At 37.5% G+C, this 17,443-nt stretch overlaps 1 protein-coding gene and 1 long non-coding RNA gene across 3 annotated transcripts in view; one reads left to right on the plus strand and one right to left on the minus strand.

Annotated features, from left to right (window-relative positions):
* The window catches only part of pvrl2l (PVR cell adhesion molecule related 2 like), a 497,519-nt gene that overhangs the window by 18,990 nt on the left and 461,086 nt on the right, over positions 1 to 17,443 (plus strand). The gene's annotated exons all lie outside the window — the stretch shown is intronic.
* LOC111565397 (uncharacterized) lies at positions 713 to 5,962 on the minus strand. Its single transcript, XR_002745902.3, has 3 exons — positions 5,597 to 5,962; positions 5,357 to 5,514; positions 713 to 2,007 (listed from the first exon to the last, which is right to left on the minus strand). It is a non-coding gene; the product is annotated as an uncharacterized LOC111565397 (long non-coding RNA).

Consider the following 17,443-nt stretch of genomic DNA (forward strand, 5'->3'; position numbering starts at 1 on the left):
ATATTAGAAATGATCAGAGTCGAGTGGCTTGAGGATTAAACGGCTCACATGTCAAAACCCCAGAAATCATTAATGACGTGAAATTCTTCTCAGTGGCTCAAAAATTCATTTGCAGATGACAACCATCAAACCGTCAGACTGGTGAACTGCAGCTGCACTTTAACTCCAGCCTCGGCAGAGAAGATTAAGTTTCACAGGCTTTTCCAGTTTAAAATGACAAGAAGCAGTTTGGTTATGAACCAGAGGACAGTCAGTACCTGAATGTTACCTGAAAAAATGCTAAATTACCTGCGTTTATTCGTGCAAATCATTGTTAAAAAGCAACAATACCTAACAGCTTCTACTGTCTAAATCTAAAGCTATGGCTGACAAATAATATTAAATTAGGCTGGCAACACTGAGGGAAGCTGCAGCTGCCGAACAAAAGCACTAACTGTGTTATTATGAGCTCGGCAATTATGGCAATAATCTGCTAATCTGCTCGCCACAGTGAAACTGGAATATACGTCTGTCTGTTTCCTAAACGGCTTATCCTGCTGGCTGTAGAGAGCAGCAGTGAAAGCAGGTCTTCAAAGACGAAATGCGACGTGAAAATCATCAATATTTCAAAATGCTGAACTGCTGTACTTAAAAAAAGAAACGTAAAGTGTTAAAGTTCAGCAGAAGAAGCAACACAGTTGAGAGCCGAGGTTAAACTGGTGTCAGAGACGAGTTAAGGATAAGGACTTTATTGATCCCACAGTGGGGAAAGTTCACAGAGTTCATAAAAAGGTCAATTTTAGGTCTGATTTCATGGTTTTCATTTAAACTCAATGCATTTTTAAAACAACAGATAAAAACACAGATTTTCCAGCAGCTGAGGTGCCAAAACAGTTCTGTAAAATGACCGAAAATAACCGTCTCAAAAAAAATAAAGATTTTTATTATTAAAACACATTTTTCAGCTTTATTTTTGCACGAGAACATATATTTATGGCTTTTTAATATTTAATGAAAGATGTTTAAACACTGGAGTTGCCTACAGTATAACATTTATATAATTATATAAATAGATATCATGATAAATGGAATATATAATGATAAAAAACTGTACTTTGCAGATTAGCACTGCTTCAAGATATTATACATTAATAAAAACGCATTCATTCAACATTTCTGCTGTAAAAACATATGAAATTATGCCAGACGTGTCTCTGTAGATAAACAAATCTCACAGTATTTCTTTTTCTGTCGTCAGCAATTGTTTTGAATTTTAGAAATATGTTTACAGTTTTAAACCCAGATTTAATCATCAGTTAATAATTAAAATATAGAAGAAAATATTTGTGAAATTCCAGTAAATCTGCACATGCATTTAACGATGCATTTGATTTTAATTTAATTTAAAAACATTAAAAATGTTAATTTTATAGTTTTTTCCAGTTTATTTTTAATGTTATTTCACATTAGATATTTGTTTTATAATTTTATTTATAACTTTTTTAAATATAAATAAATATTAAATATAAATAAAAATAAAGAAACTATATATGTATATTTTATATGATTTCATATTTTTTACTGTGTGCTTTACATAAATCTGGCTTTTCCTCCCTCATTAAAAATTAGCAAAGCCAAATTATGCAAATGTTTAATTATCCCGCAATAATTCCATCGACTGTTCCTCGCTAGCAGTCCTTTTCTTATTACCGTTTTTATTAACTAAATATCCGATCAGCTTGCCTGCTCAAATGAAAATCCGATGAATATATTGTTAATTCATGGAGAAATAACTCCTCTAATGTGAGACTGGAACAACGTTCCAGTGAAACAGTGAAGAGACATCAGTGCTGGGCTCCAGTCCAGAACTCCAGAACAACCTCCACACATTTAGAATCGCTAATGAGCAGTTTGATGGTTTCATGTTCGCATTAAAAACCACAGAAACGTTGTGATGAAACTGGAGCATCGTGATCCACCTGCACATCCAGAGAAACGTCATGTATCTTCTGCAGCTTCTGATTCCTGCTAAACAAACAAAATGTAAACAACAGACGAGAAAAGAAGACGTCATTTAGCCTGAAAACTGTGAAGATGTGATGCAGATTTCTGTTTCTGTTGAAGTTACAGTTTCAGTCGCTGCTCCACTGTTAGGATAAACCGCTTATTGTGGCTGATATTTGGCATTTTTCTGATTATTGGTATCAATATTTGTATTGATCGATTATTGATAAATGCTATACTTCACGTGTGGTGTAGCCTCCTCTCTCTGTCTGTCATCTCTGTGGTCTCAGAAATGTTTCTCAAGCAGCAAAAACTGAACACAAACCAGGAAGTTAGCTTCTCTCACTGTGGCTAATGGTATGCTAACAGCTAGTGGCTAATTCTGAAAAGCCGTCTGAAAAACAGTAACTAATAAAACTTTAAGTTCTGGACCTTAGTGGACAGTAAAAATGATAAAACAGAGAAATGTCATGAAGCTAGAGAAGAACAGCAGGAGACAAATGTCCGAAATCATACAAGACATTTAACATTTTTTAGCAAAGAAATCTCAGTGCCGACATTGTTTTTTTCAGTTGTCACTAATTGCATGTCATTTTAGTAATATATTCACAGTATTACATTTGAATTTAAATTCCACACATTTAAAGGAAAAGGTCATATTTTTGAAATTACAATATATTTGTATTGTGACAGATTTGTTTTTGTACAATATGGAATATTTACGTAAATGACTTTACAAATTTCCGTCACAGAGGAAATGCCAGATGTAGTAGGAGTCCAAGATCTGAAAATCACAAATTTTGCAGAATTCAATGTATTTCCAAAATGTTTGGAAATACGAATAAAAGTACAAAAAATTACTAATGTTAAAGTAACATTTAAAATTGTGATTCAGCCATAAAATGTCATTTCATGAAGAAAAGTTTTTCTTAACAATCAAAAAGACTTGAAATACATTTGTAATACGTTTTTGTAGTTTCACAGATATTTACTCTTAATAGATGAACCTTAAATTCAGCTTTAATACTGTAAATATTATTCTAAAGCTGAATACAACACAAAGAAGAAGAATTGATTCTGAGATTTGTTTATTTGAAGGGGGATATCTTGTATTCAACAGCAAAAAATGTTGTTATATATCTTTTTATCAGTGTTTGATACATATAGCTAATAAATAACAATTAAAAAAAGCTTTTTTTTCATTTAAATTTTATAGTTGTGGAAGTTCAGCGAGGTGAAGGAGGCAGACAGAAAGACACACTGGAGACTTAAATGACTTCCGCTGTGAGTAATGTTTACCGATATCAGGGGAAGTGACACCAACAGAGCAGCAGTTCATGCAGGAAACACCAGCATCAGCTCTGAGGATTCCCTCTGATCTTCAGGGAGAACATTAGATTTAGGTTACAGACCAATAAGGAGGCAACTCGTCTGCTTGGCCAGGTCAGAACAGACAGTATCTAACCTGAAGCAGAGCAAAGAGTCGTGGTGTATCTTCCTCCTACAGCGTCTGCCTGTTGGAAGATCATTTGGGATGACGTCAGCTAACTACTGCAAGGAAATACCTTAGAAAAGGGAGAGAGTAGCTTTTCCTTTACAATGGTTATATGACTGATAAATGTTTTATATGTTAATTTATGTTAGACATTTTTGTAATTTTAGATTTATTTTGGCTGTATTTTGAAAATACTGGAAAAAATCAGTAAAATAAGTTGGATATTTGGACGATATTTGGCAATTTTCCTGTTATATATATCTGTATTTTTTTTTAAATTGGCTGATTATTGATAAATGAAATGCAGTATTTCAGGTCTGAAAAGCCCACATCGGTCGATATCTGCTCCTTCCCTCCTTCCTCCCTCGGTGTTTGTGCTCACCTCAGTAAAACCTCCATTAACTAAGAAGCTGTGATTGGAAAATAGAAAATGACTTATGTGGCCGTGGCTCTGACCCGTCCGGCCCTTCATCCCAGAGTCTATTTCCAGGTGGTCGGCTTTTCGCTACGTGTGGATGATTTCTTAATCCCCTGGGAAGAATCCGAGCACGGAGGCTTTAAGTTTCCTCCAAACGAGCGTCCTTATGGCTGGCAGAGCGACCGGTTAGCTGGAGGCTGCTAATGAGATCAGCTGCTCCTCCTGATATTAAAATGGGATTATGAGCCGACCTGCAATCTCCTTAATGCGCTGTGAAAAGAAGTTATTTTAGCAGCTTTAAACAACAATTTTTTTTAACAATTTACTGTCATTTTACCGATTTTTTTCATGTTTTGTCAAATGACAGGTAAGAACTACTAAATCTACAGAAAGAAAGTATTAATTTGCATTTTGAATATTGAGAAAAACAAATCCCAACTGGAAATAATGTCGACATCAACAATCTGTACATTTCACCTGAAAATTAGGCATTTTCTTTTCTTTTCTTTTTTTTTACTGTATTTGAATCAACAACTCAAGAAATATTTTAAAACTATGTATGTTAATTTTTAAACATGGTATTTTTTAAACTATCTCCCCCTCCAGCTCCTGTATGTTTACAAATATTTTAATTTAAAATGCTCGACTGTAAAAGTACATCATATTTACTCTATTAAAATCTGCTTTAAAAAATACCATTATTATCATTATTTTCAGTTGTTTTCACTGTTTTTTTTGTTATTTTTAGTTTTAAACATATTTGAAAAAAATAAAATACACAGTCTATGGTATTTAAATGAGCAAAAATTTGCATTAATTTACAGACTTTTGCTGTTACTTGAAAGAAAAGTTATGTATATTATGGACTAAAGAAAATATTAAATAATTTTATGCTTTTAAAGTATCTCCTCCTCCACCTCCTGTATTTTTACAAATATGTTAATTTGAAATATTTGTCCGTAAAATTACATCTTATTTACTGCATTGAAATCTGCCAAGAAGTACCATTATTATCATTATTTACTGTTTTTTCACTTGATTATTTTAGTTTTCAACAGATAAACAAAGAAATTACACTGTTGTTCACAGTATTTAAATCAACAAAAGTTGCACTATTTTACACTTTTGCTGTTATTTGACAGAAAAAATATATGTGTTAGGGATTAAAAATGTAGTAAATAATTTTAAGCTGTTAACAATAATAATATAGCTAATAGAAACACAGGACAAAAAGGTATTAGTTAATCATAAAAAACAGCAATTTTTGAAACAATATATTATTATTTTATGTTTTGTTGAATGACAGGTAATAACTCGTAAATTCATGGAAAAATCCTATTTGTTGTTTAACTTTTGCTGAGGTTTGAAAACCAATTTAAAGAGACAAAGTGTATTTCAAGTTGATAGAATCAGCAAAAAGGGAAGAGAAAGTGATTCGAGGGAGGATTTTACTATTTTACCTGCATTTTTTGGATGCAGTTTCAGGCGTACATCCCTGATTAGATTTTGATGAGTGGGTTGAGGATGGATTTGCTGCATGGATGCCAGATGATGTTTGTAGATTTTCAAACCAGGAGGAAGCTGATGATTTTTCCTTCAGCTTCACTTGACGTTCGTTCTATCGGAATAAAATCAAAGCAGTTTGAAAGATGCCAGAGTAGCCTGTGGCCTCATAGTGAACATTTCATCATCTTCCTCACCTTCCACCTGCAGCGGTAAGCAAAGAGTTGCAGAAAAACTCCACCTGAGAACCCGAAGCACCGAATCCTGACGCGACTTCGCTGCTGAGCAACAACCTTCTAAATATCTCCGATTCTAAATGATCGGTTTCACAGCTTGCTGTTTGTCCTCTGGGTTTGACTTTTGTTTTTTCTCCTGAATCTGAAGCTTTCCACCGCCGACTGAAGGAGGTTAATTATGTCACACGAGATTCAGTTTTTACGCCGACAGAAAATCATAAAAGGCTTCGTCGTAACGCAGAGCACGATTTAAAGTTAACGGCTGAAGCTCCCGGTCTTTCTACAGTTCCGCGTGGGATTTTTCTGCAGACTTCAGGGTGTTTGGCAGTCGAGGCACATTCCCAGCAGGCATCATGGGAGATGTGGTTTACACAGGATTATGTAGCGAGGCCCGAGTCCTGCAGCAGTGGGATCGTCCTTGTCTCCTTCCAAGGAAAATGAGGAGGATGATGAACATCATGCATCTGTTTTGCCTAATTACTGAACACTGTGCCACAGAATATTTAGTGTTTGACATTAAACGACCGGACAGACAGAGATTCTCGTATAAATCACCAGTAAAATGCGATCCATGATTTGACCTGCAAGACTTCGGAATACACTGTAAAACAGTTTTTAATGGTAAATTTCTGAACAATAACAAAAACAGTGTTAATTTACATATTAATCAGAGAAATCATAAACAGTCCCCAACTGTAAATAATGTCCATAAACAACAATCTGTGTTCTTTACAAATGGGCATTAATTCTTTTGCAATTTTTCACTGTAAAGTAACTCTATTTTTTCTGTATTTAAATCATTTAAAAATAAAAATTATTTTTAAAATGATGTTTAAGTTTTTAAAAATGGTAAAAAAAAAACTGTCCCAACCTCCAGCTCCTGTATTTTCACAAATACGTTCATTTAAAATGCTTTGCTATTGAAGTATACCACATTTACTGCATTCAAATCTGCTAAAAATACCATTATTTTCATTATATATAATTTTTAAAATAGTTTTGGATGTTAATGTGTTCCACAGTTTTTTATGTTTTTAAAAAAAATTAATTACACTGTACTACTGTATTTAAATCAGCAAAAAATATCATATTATTACAAACTTTTACGATTTTTTGAAAGAAAAATTATGTATATTAAAGATGAAAAAATTTAAGTATTTCTTAGCTGTTATTATTATTATTATTAATAATAATAATAATAATAATAATAATAATAATATACCTAGTAAAATCACATAAAAAGGGGGTATTAATTTATACATTAGTCATAAAAAACTGTAAGTAATGTCCACATCAAAAGTCTGTATTTTTACAATGTTGAATGTGAATTTAAATTTTTAAAATTGTATTTAAATCAGCAATTTAAAAAATGCAGAAAGAAAAATATACATATTAAAGTAAAAAAAAAAAAAAAAGTGACTCATTTCCATCTAATCTGTTACACCTGACTGTGATTTTCAAAGAGATTTGCTCTTATTTTCACCATGTTTTACAGCTTTGAATGTTGCACAGATTGCATTCTTTGCCGCCAGATATCTTTATGGGATTGTTTTCTACAGTGTACCAAGCATTATCATTTTAGTGAATTGAGTCCTGCAGCAGCAAAGTCGTGCCGTGATGAATTTAAAAATCTGCCTCTGAAATGTAAATGCAATCGGATTCAACTTTCCACTTGATCTGGTTGAACCGACGCGCACAGGAAAGGCAGCACCGAGCTGATCCCGGCTCCGTAACAGCTGAGCCGGTCTGAGATGATAGCAGCGTTATGTAATTGCTCGTTAGAACCAAACAGGCGCCGGGCCCGATGGGTTAAACGCCAATTAGCTGGGCGTGTGTGAGGCTCCGGATGCAGCCGAGGGAGAACGTTTGAGGTTCGCTCTGTGTTTGACTTGACAGGTCTGGCTGAACCGTCGTCCTGTTGCTTCTTCTTCTTTTTTCTATTACCGATGCTGAGGTTAGTGTGCTGTGACAACTCTCACACTCTCTGGACCCTTTCCTTTGTGAAATGACAGCAGAGAGCGAGGACAGGAGGACGGCGTCGTGCTGAAGAGAGGGTCCTAACCTTCCTCCTCGCCTTGTTCTCCTTCACTCTCTGCTCTCATGTTTTATTCCAGCAGTGAGGCTGCTGGTGCGTTTAGAGTGGCTGATGGAAGGTGGCCACACGTGAATTTTTTCCCTCCGTGCTCGTGATTCCCTGCTACATACATGAAGTAATTGCTGCACGTGCACAGATTCACACACAGTCGCTCTCAGTCTGCTGGAACCACTCAGTGGCGGCCTCTTGACAGCTATCCAGTCACACTCTCTCCTCGCAGAAAACAGATAAAAGCTGTTTTTTAAAATCTTTCCCCCCCCATGTCATCTCTCTCAACTACTGTCTTCTTTCACTCCGCTGGCAGCGAGGTGTGGGCGTTGGCAGGACGTGTGTGTGTCTCAGTGTTGCCTGAATGTGCATTCTGCTCAATGTGTTTGCATGCATGCTGGGCATCGCCGCTTTATGTTTGTGCAGATGTGTGGATAACAGAATGGGAGCTGAATACTGACTAAACCGTCCCTGCAAATGTCCTGAGCAGCAGCAGCAGCAGCAGCAAGAGAGCTGAATGTCCAGCAGCTTCACTTGAAATAGGAGCATCATTTTGGGAAGCATTTTTAAACAAACACATCAACCACCTTACTTAAATTAACTTACTACTTAATTTACCTACATTTAGCCTAGGGCTGGGCGATATGGCCTAAAAAAAAAATCTCAGATTTTTTTCACAAAAAATCCCGATTCACGATTTATCCAAATTTTTTTTACCCCCTAATTTCTGAAAGCATTTGAGGCAAGAAATAATCTGTGCAGCAGCTGAATCTGTCCTCGTTTTAGGTCACCAATGCCTAGTTTAGAAGTTTGAGGACAGTTTCACAATGCGTGGAATCTCTGCACCCCGCATCTAATTTGCATAAAGTAGAAGTCCAGTCTACTTAATGCAAATGAGCTGCAGCCCTCTGCAGGTAAACACACCGGATTGCAGCTGGAAATGCGCTGCATGTGGCATGCTGGTCCGATTGCGGTGCGTTTCCCGCTGCGATGGTGGCGGATGTTGATGAGAAAATCAATTTTCATTAAAACAAATCGACATTAAGTCCAAACTCGAATTAATCGATAAAATCGATTTATCGCCCAGCCCTAATTTAGCCTATTAATGCAGGTATACAGGTAGTAATTTTAATGCTAACACAACTACGATAAATGCACAAATAAATTCACACACATGAACAGTCTCGCCTTGAGGCACAATAAATATGGAAAGCGAGTAAAACCTGGTGATGCAGGGAGGGGTGTGTTGTTTAGGTGGAGGTTGTGGAGGATGTAGGTTTTTGGTGTTTTTAGATGGTGACGCTCAACTCACAAAGTCAGCCACCGGTCACAGCTTCTTTTTAGACGAGATCTGTCGGCGTAAATGGGTAAAATGATCAAACCCAGGCGACTGTGGACTAGCTCGCCTAGGGAGACCTGCACGGAGGCCACATGGGGAATGATGGAGGGCGAAGGGGCTGCATTACCAGGAGGTATTATGGGCCTTAATGAGCCAGCTTGGGGTTTGTTGCATGTAAACTGAACATTTTGTCAAACATTTTTCTTGATGCTATTGATCAAGTGTTGATGTGTTTGTTCATCCATCCTACCCTTTTCTATCACACTTCACTACTTTTTAAACCATTTTATGAACCAGATAGTCATTAAAAAAGCAATTAACCCATTAACTGATCTTGAAACTGAAGCTACAGCTGCCTTTCCAGCAGCTCCCACATGTGGCATCCAAGCGGTGCAGCGATTTAAGATGTGAACAACCACTATCGCCTTTCATCCTTTATCCTCCATTTTTTCCTCTTTTTCTGTTCTGCAAACTGTCCAATAAAATACATTAAAAATAATCTCTGAAAGCCAGGCGCCGGAGCTCTGCAGCTGCAGCTTTTTCTTGTTATTGGGCAAAAGGACGATTGAATCCTCCCTCTTTGTCTGTTTTTGCTTGCTTGTTTGTTGATTGGCAGCAGTGGCACCAGTGGAAGGATTATTGTCACCGGGATGTGTCGGCCCACCCGGCCCTGCTATCATCTGCCTGGTGTAGCACACACAGGAAGGACGGCTTTTTCTAATATGTGACCACAGATGGATTAATTATGGGCATTAATCAATCTGTTTTCACCACAATATTACACACAACGACACTTGCGTCCACAATAGCTGCCAGTAAATGAACAAGATGAGAATGGACGCGCCGGTTTTCTAATATTTGTTTGACCTCTAGGTGACTGTCAGGAACTGTTCAGCCAATCACGAGACGTGTTTTAATAGATCAAAATGATTTAAAACCTCCGTCTGCTTCACGTGCCGAGGAGACTGAGCTGCTGCAGGTCGGCGGGAAATCGAAAGAGGTGACGCTCAGACTGGCATTCAGAGTTAATTAGCCCGGTGCCATATTTGGAACGAGGCGGGACAAAGGAGGAAGAATTAAACAAGAATGGCACAGACAGCAGCTGGTACCTAATCCAATAAATGATTGTGTGTTATTAAAAAGCTCGCACCAGCAGCGAGATTAAAGGCAGCGCCACGAGTCGGGTTTGATTAATGAGAAGCATGATTAATCAAGTCTGTCTCCAAAACACACATACATTCGGGAACACACACACGTGCATGGAGCACACATTTGGGATGTACAGTAGCACAGTTAGATTTGTTCCCATCAAAGAGAAGATTCCCGCTCTACATGTGTTTGTGCGCCTGTTGTTTCCTGACTGAAAGTGGGTCATGTGTGGCTCTGTTGACAGGAGGTAATCTGTTCACCACCTGAGATTTGAAATACTTCTTGGCTGGCTCAGTGTTCCACATTCGGCTCCTTTTTTTCCCCTCCTGCAGGTGTTGCTTGTAGGTGAGTTATAGGATGAATGTTGGAGAATGTTTCCTCCACAGTTTGACTGAAAGGCTCGGAAGAGGATAAGCGAAATGAAACAGTGTAGGCCGAAGCTGCGTCTTATTCTTCCTACTCTTTTTACCTTCATCATGCTAGAGCTAGCGTGACCCAACATTCAACTCTGTCTCTGATACTAGTAAACTGCATTTTTGTTTACATTCTGAAATGAATGTAATTGATTTTTGAATGAAACATATTTAATAGGAAAGACTTCCAGATGAAAGGGGCCACAAAAATCCCTAAGAACCGCATAGTATCATTTCAGCGCTTCTCATTCATATATAATCAAAGTTTGATTTGATAGACTTGGATAAGAGTGAATGCAAATTATTTTGTAATTTCTGCATATTCTTATGATTCGTCTTACTGCTTGTTCTAATCTGCCCAGTTCCGTTGTTTGATATAGGTCCTAATCTAATAAACTGCCCATTTAATGCATTATTAGCATTTCTACTATTTATTTTATGTGACTGCTCTGCCTCGTCTCCTTATGTCTTGCTCGATTTTTTTCTGTTTGCATGTTTTGACTGTCAAAGCACCTTGTGTCTGCTGTCCTTAAGGATACTATATAAATCAATGAAAGTATTATTTCTCGCCGCAAATGTTTTCAGAAACCCGTTGTGATGACCTATTTTCTCCATCTGAGAAAACCTCTCTCAACAAGCTGCTCATGAGTGAAGCATTCGTCCGATCAGGTGCAGCTGATGTTGATAGGAAGGTTGAAGCCGCTATTGATTTTGCTTCGTCTCCACAGCGCCGTTTCTTTAGACGTAAGGCAACCCGCTGCTTCCCGACATTATACGCTTGACAGGCGTACAGCGAGAGAATATCATGATCGACGGGTGCTCTTCTGCAGGAATCCATTACCGCAAGCTGCACTCTTCTGCAGCAACTCAAGCATTGGCTGCACCTGATTGGACGAAAACTTCACTTAAGAGTCGTCTACTGCTTCATTTCAAACTGGACCATCATGGCGTCTCGTTGGGAAACTTTTTCTTATATTACGAAAACAGCTGATCAAAAAGTGAACATTTGAGGTGAGATATAAGCCCTCCAGCTGCTGAACCTGTTGTCATTTTAGACAAGCAGCTGTTAGTGTAAAAGTTTCCAGAGGCATTGAGTGGCAGCTGGATGTCTTTGATTTGCATAAAGTAGCAGAAACTTCCAACTTTCTGCAAATGAGGATCAGGAAACACAATGGCCTCTGTCTCTAAAATGCATTGCAATGTTACCAGAATGCATTGTATGGCTGCTTACATTGGCAATGAATGGAAAGAGTGGAAATGATGGATCCTGTGGACACGTGGCATCAGTAGAAGAAGATATAGGAAGCATAGATTGTTGAGAAGTATCCTTGCATCCAAAAATCACATGAGATATGATTGGAAAGGGCAGGATGTCCTCTACTGAGCACATCAGGATTTATTAGGGGAGCTCAAATGAGTCAAAATATATAGATCAGAAACAAATGTCCAGGGTCTGCACAGTGGCTCGGTGGTTAAGACGTCCAGATCCACAGGCTGGAGAAGACACTCAGTGTTGAGGAGAGTTATCTTGTGCTGTTACCGTGCTTTCAATGTGTATTACTACAAATATACCATCCAAGGCATCAACATGTTTGCTCTCAACCTGCTTCCCCTGGTTTTACTCACTTTGACTATTGGATATATTGACTGTGAACACAAATACGTGCAGAGCCACAGCCATCATTCCCCTGTCCTACTGCATTGGAATGAGGATTGCCAGGGGTTAGCACTGTTGCCTTGCAGCTAGAAGATCCCCAGTTCGTGTCCTGGCCTGGGCCTGGGATCTTTCTGCATGGAGTTTGCATGTTCTCCCTGTGCATGAGTGGATTTTCTCCGGTTGCTCCGGCTTCCTCCCACAGTCCAAAGACATGCTGAGGTTACTTGATAACTCTAAATTGTCTGTAGGTGTGAATGTGAGTGTGATTGTTTGTCTGTATATGTAGCCCTGTGACAGACTGGTGATCTGTCCAGGGCGTCTCCTACCTTCACCCTAAGTCAGCTGGGATAGACTCCAGTCCACTGTGACCCTAACGAGGATTAAGCGGCGTATAGATGATGGATGGACATTTGTATAGGTTCCCTGCACTAATAGTTGATGTGCAAATAGCATGAAACTACACTGTTAAAAACAAACATGCAAAAAACATTATAAAACTATGACAATCTGGTAGCATGGGTGCCTGAAAAAAATATGGTAAAAAAATTATAATCTTATAACATTCATAAACTGTACAAATACAATGGCAGTTATCTGTAAAATGATATTTTCAGCTGACTTAAATAGAGTAAAAATAGTGTGATTTCACTGCCACACACTGTAAAATAACTAGTTACTCTATAAAAAATGTAAAGATTTTTGAACATTCAATTTGGACATTATGTGCAGTTTTGAGTTTTATGTTTTATAGTCAGCAAGAAAATGTATACTTTTTCCTATAATTATAGTAGATACTGTCTGGAATTTAATAAAACATGAGAAAAATATGTTTATTGTAAAAAAAATATGAAAATCTGACAGCATGGGGGCCAGACAAAATCTGGTAAAAATGGTGGAATATTATAACATTAATGAAATGTAAAAATACAATTGCAATGGCACAGTACAGAGAACATAAATCAATGAGCCGGGTCTCAGGAGGAAACTGCAGAAAACATACTTCTCTCTAAATAGTACCATCATTTTTGGAAGCAGCTGCGTTATTTTTCACTAAACACATCAGAATCGATTTGAACTCTTCCTACCCTCAGCGTGTTCTTGCGCTTATTGTCCTACATTTGTTTATTGGTGTCATTCCTCCGTCCTTGATTTCACTGTTTTCGTCCGTCTGTCCGTACTTGAAACAGCCACAGGTTAGTGTGTTCGTGTGTGTGTTTGTGTGTGTAGTCCAGTCCCAGATGCTGCAGGCCTGCCGTGCGTTAGTGTGTGTTTGTTTTGTGTGTTTTCGTGTGCCAGCTGCGGCGGTCGGATCTCGGATCGATGCAGGTTACCACAGTAGCTGCGTTCACACATTCCATTACCATGAATGGGAAACAGTCCGGCTTGTTTAGCAGAATCACTCCTCTCCTCCTCTTTCCTCTCCTCCGACTCGCCCTCTTGTCATTTTGTCATTTCGTTCCCCTCCCTTTTTGCCTCCTTTATGTGCCGTCCGTCACCTCGCCCCTCTGCTTCGTGTCGCTCTTCCTTCTCATCGTCTTCGTCCTCCTCCTCTGCTTGGCATGCATCTCTTCTCCCCTCCTTCTCTTTGTTATTCTTCCCCCTTCCTCTCACCTTTCCTCCCCATCATTGCCCTTCTCTCCTTTATTTGCCATTCATCACCTCTGCTCTGCTATTCCCGCTGTTCTCCTCCTCTGTTTGCCAATCATCCTCCTCTCCTCCGTCTGGTTTCTCCTGCTGCTGCTTTTCATATCCGCTCACCTCCTCTCCTCTCCCGACTTCTCCTTCTTCCATTTAATCAATTCATCACATCAGCTTTCCTTGCCGCACCACTTGAATTTCCCCTCCGTCTAAATGTTTTCAGATAGCGGCTTGAATCAACAAACACGTCCATTTTTCAGTAAATATGAAAAAGGAACTTTGAGGGGGTGAAGAGAAACCAAACATTTACTCTGCTGCTGGGAGACGGAGCGATTTATCACCTTTAACATGTGCTGTTGACAAAGTGAGTCTGTTAACTGACAGCTAACCAAAGCATCCGGTCAGAGAAGAATTCCTAATCTTGATGAATGTGAGTCCGTTCTGGTTTTGAGCAGCTCCTGAGGGGAAAAAGTCTGAATGTGCAGCTGCTAAACGCTCCAAAATGTTCACAAACTGACTGCTAACTTTGGCCTTTCAGCGCTGAGTGATTTACTACAGTTTACGGCTTTCTGTGTTGTTTATTTTTCTATTTTTTTCTCCAACTGAAGCCAGCTGCCTGCCACATCTGGAGGCTGTGCTGATGAGAGTCAGAATTGTGGGTTTGGAAACAATGAGCTGGATGATGCTCTGCAGAGTTGGAGAAGATTCTCACACTCCAGCTGATATTTTTGCATTATGCAGACGGTGGATCAACTATCAGTTTAAAAAATACTGATTGGAGCTACTTCACAAAGTGTCAACAACAAAATACACATTGAATGAACATTAACCTCAGCACAGTGCAGCACTGCACTTGTGCTGCTTCAGGTTTTATTTTCTTTGTTTATTTTATGCGTCTCAAGGTCAGATCCGTTCTCGTGGGTTTTTTTTTTGTTTGTTGTGTTAACATAATTATTATCTGTGCGCTTCGGTAAATAGACTATGGAGATGGCTGAGTAAGGCTAAATAAATTCAACATTTTTCCTGCTGGGATTTATCGCAAATAGGTTATTAAATCAGTATTAATTATCAATATCATCTGAAATTAAACATTTTATTGTTATTAACCCTACACTATAAAAATATATTTTTAAACTGTTTAACAACTTGCTATTTTCCACAGATTATTCTCTGTTTCGTTAATTTCCCAAAAATATCTCTTTTTTTTTTTTCACGTTTACTTAAAAAACTGTTCACAACTAATGTGTTCTTTTACAGTGTTTGACTGTAAAATTTCAGATTTTTTTTCGGTTTTGAAATCAGAACAAATATCAGGATTTTACAAATATTTGCTGTTATTTGAAATAAATTGTATGGGGATTTAAAATAGTAATTTATTTTGATATTTTTCTATCCTTTTTATACATTTCTCCCCTTTTTGTTGGTTAAGTTCCAGATAATATCTAGTAAAATAATTGGGAAAAAATATGAACATGTTTTATTAGATCTTAACTGAAAAAACATCCAAAAACATCAGGAAATAAATAAAAAAACAAAAACAAAACAAAAAACAGACACACAAAAAAATAGGTCACAACTGTAAATAAAAAAACAATGTTTGTCTGTAAAATTACCATTTTTTTCAGCCAGAACAAATATTAGTATTTTAATATTATTTGAAAGATATAATATATATGTTAGGAATTAAAAATAGTAATTTTAATTTTGTTAATGATTACATTTTTTTTAATAATAGAATTTTTAAAATTCTCATATTTTGTTAAATTCCAGATAGTATCTACTAAGATTATGGGGGGAAAGTATTAATTTTCTTGGTCAAAACTGTACATAATGCCCACATCAAAAATTTGTGTTTTTAAAAACAGTAACTAGTCATTTTACAGTGTGTAGCAGAAAAATCGCACTATTATTACTGTATTTAAGTCAGCTGAAAATATTATTTTACAGATAATTGTCATTGCAAATATATTTTTTCACAGTTTATGAATGTTATAATGTTCCACCCTTTAAACCATCTTTCTTTTGGCACCCATGCTGCCAGATTATCACAGTTCTAATATGTTTCTTTTTTTTTGCTTGTTGGTTTTTAACAGTGTAGTTTCATGCTGTTTACACGTCACCTATTAGTGCAGGGAACCTATACAAATGTGCACGCTTGAAAAAAGCCTTTTATTATGAGAGCTTGAGATAGTTTCATATTTATTTCTTGGACCAACACCTGCAAGAAAGATGCAAGAAATACCAAAAGCAAGAAAGTAAAATTCCATTTTATCACCCAAAGTTTTTGTGCAGGAATAATTTTTTTTACAGTGTAGATAAAACCACTATCAGACCCTATAACAGGGCTATTCAATTAAAAACTGACTCGGGCCGGATTTTCAGACTAAGAACATGAGCTGGGCAGGATGTTTTTAGCAGACCGTGAGCAAAGTTAACCATTTAAAATAAACACAAACAGATAACAAACACACTGGATGTTTATAAACGTATTGCCACATCCAACAGGACATAAACGCAATAGAAGAGCAGTACTTAAACTAAACCTGTGCTGAAATATTGCTTCTTTAAATTTTACATTTCAAACACACAACTTCAACACATTTTGATAGGTAAATATAAGCACAGGTTAAGGTGCATATGAACATAAAAACTAAGTGCAGATTAGAAACACCATCTTTTGTTTTGGTCACATCTCAAAGTGCATTAAAAAGTAACTTGCTTAACAGTAACTTTACAGAAATTGAGACATTTTTCTTCTTTTGAAATAATAAAAAACAAAGTTTGTCCCTGTCCATATTTGGTCTCATCTGAGACAGTCGCATCTTCAGTGCATATAATCAAAAAAAAATAAACAGTAGGCACAGTGATAGTTACTATCCCTTTGAAACGAAATAAAGCTGACATCAAAGTGCATAATAAAGTGCAACTAAGTGAAATAACTGTCAAAACAAAATGTCTTTCTTAAATATTAAACTTCTAATAAGTGACCAGAAAATAGTCACATAAATACATAAAACTACCTTTAGTGTCTGCTACAGCACGCTGCTTTGTTGCACTTACCATGTCTCGAAGACATCTGTGGCGAGAATGTTTGACGTGTCAGACCTGTTTGATAGCAGATGTCACACTCGTCTTAACTTTATCGTCCGTTAAAACTTCATCCACGACAGCCAACATGCAGTCCTTCACAGTTTCTGAGTCTGTGAACGGCCTCTTTTTCGTGGCCCTTTCCTGAGCTGTGCAGGTCCGCTTCATTGTAGTACAGCTCCGGTTGTAAGATGCAGTCAAACTTTGAATTATAGCCGCTCTCTCATGACATCCCTCGGGAAAGTTTGTCCGAAACGCGGCATGTTTTTTCAATGTGGTGTCTTCGGACATGATAATCTTTCAGCGCTGCAACGCACTCGTTGCAGAGTAAACGCATTGGTTTGGCGTTCGGACTTGGTGGTAAATAAATAAATACTTGTCAGTCCACGCAGGATTAAACCGACGGTTTTCCTCGCCGATTTGTCGTTTCAGGATAGAAAAA

This window comes from Amphiprion ocellaris, chromosome 15 (genome assembly GCF_022539595.1).
Source record: "Amphiprion ocellaris isolate individual 3 ecotype Okinawa chromosome 15, ASM2253959v1, whole genome shotgun sequence".
Lineage (NCBI taxonomy): Eukaryota > Metazoa > Chordata > Actinopteri > Pomacentridae > Amphiprion > Amphiprion ocellaris.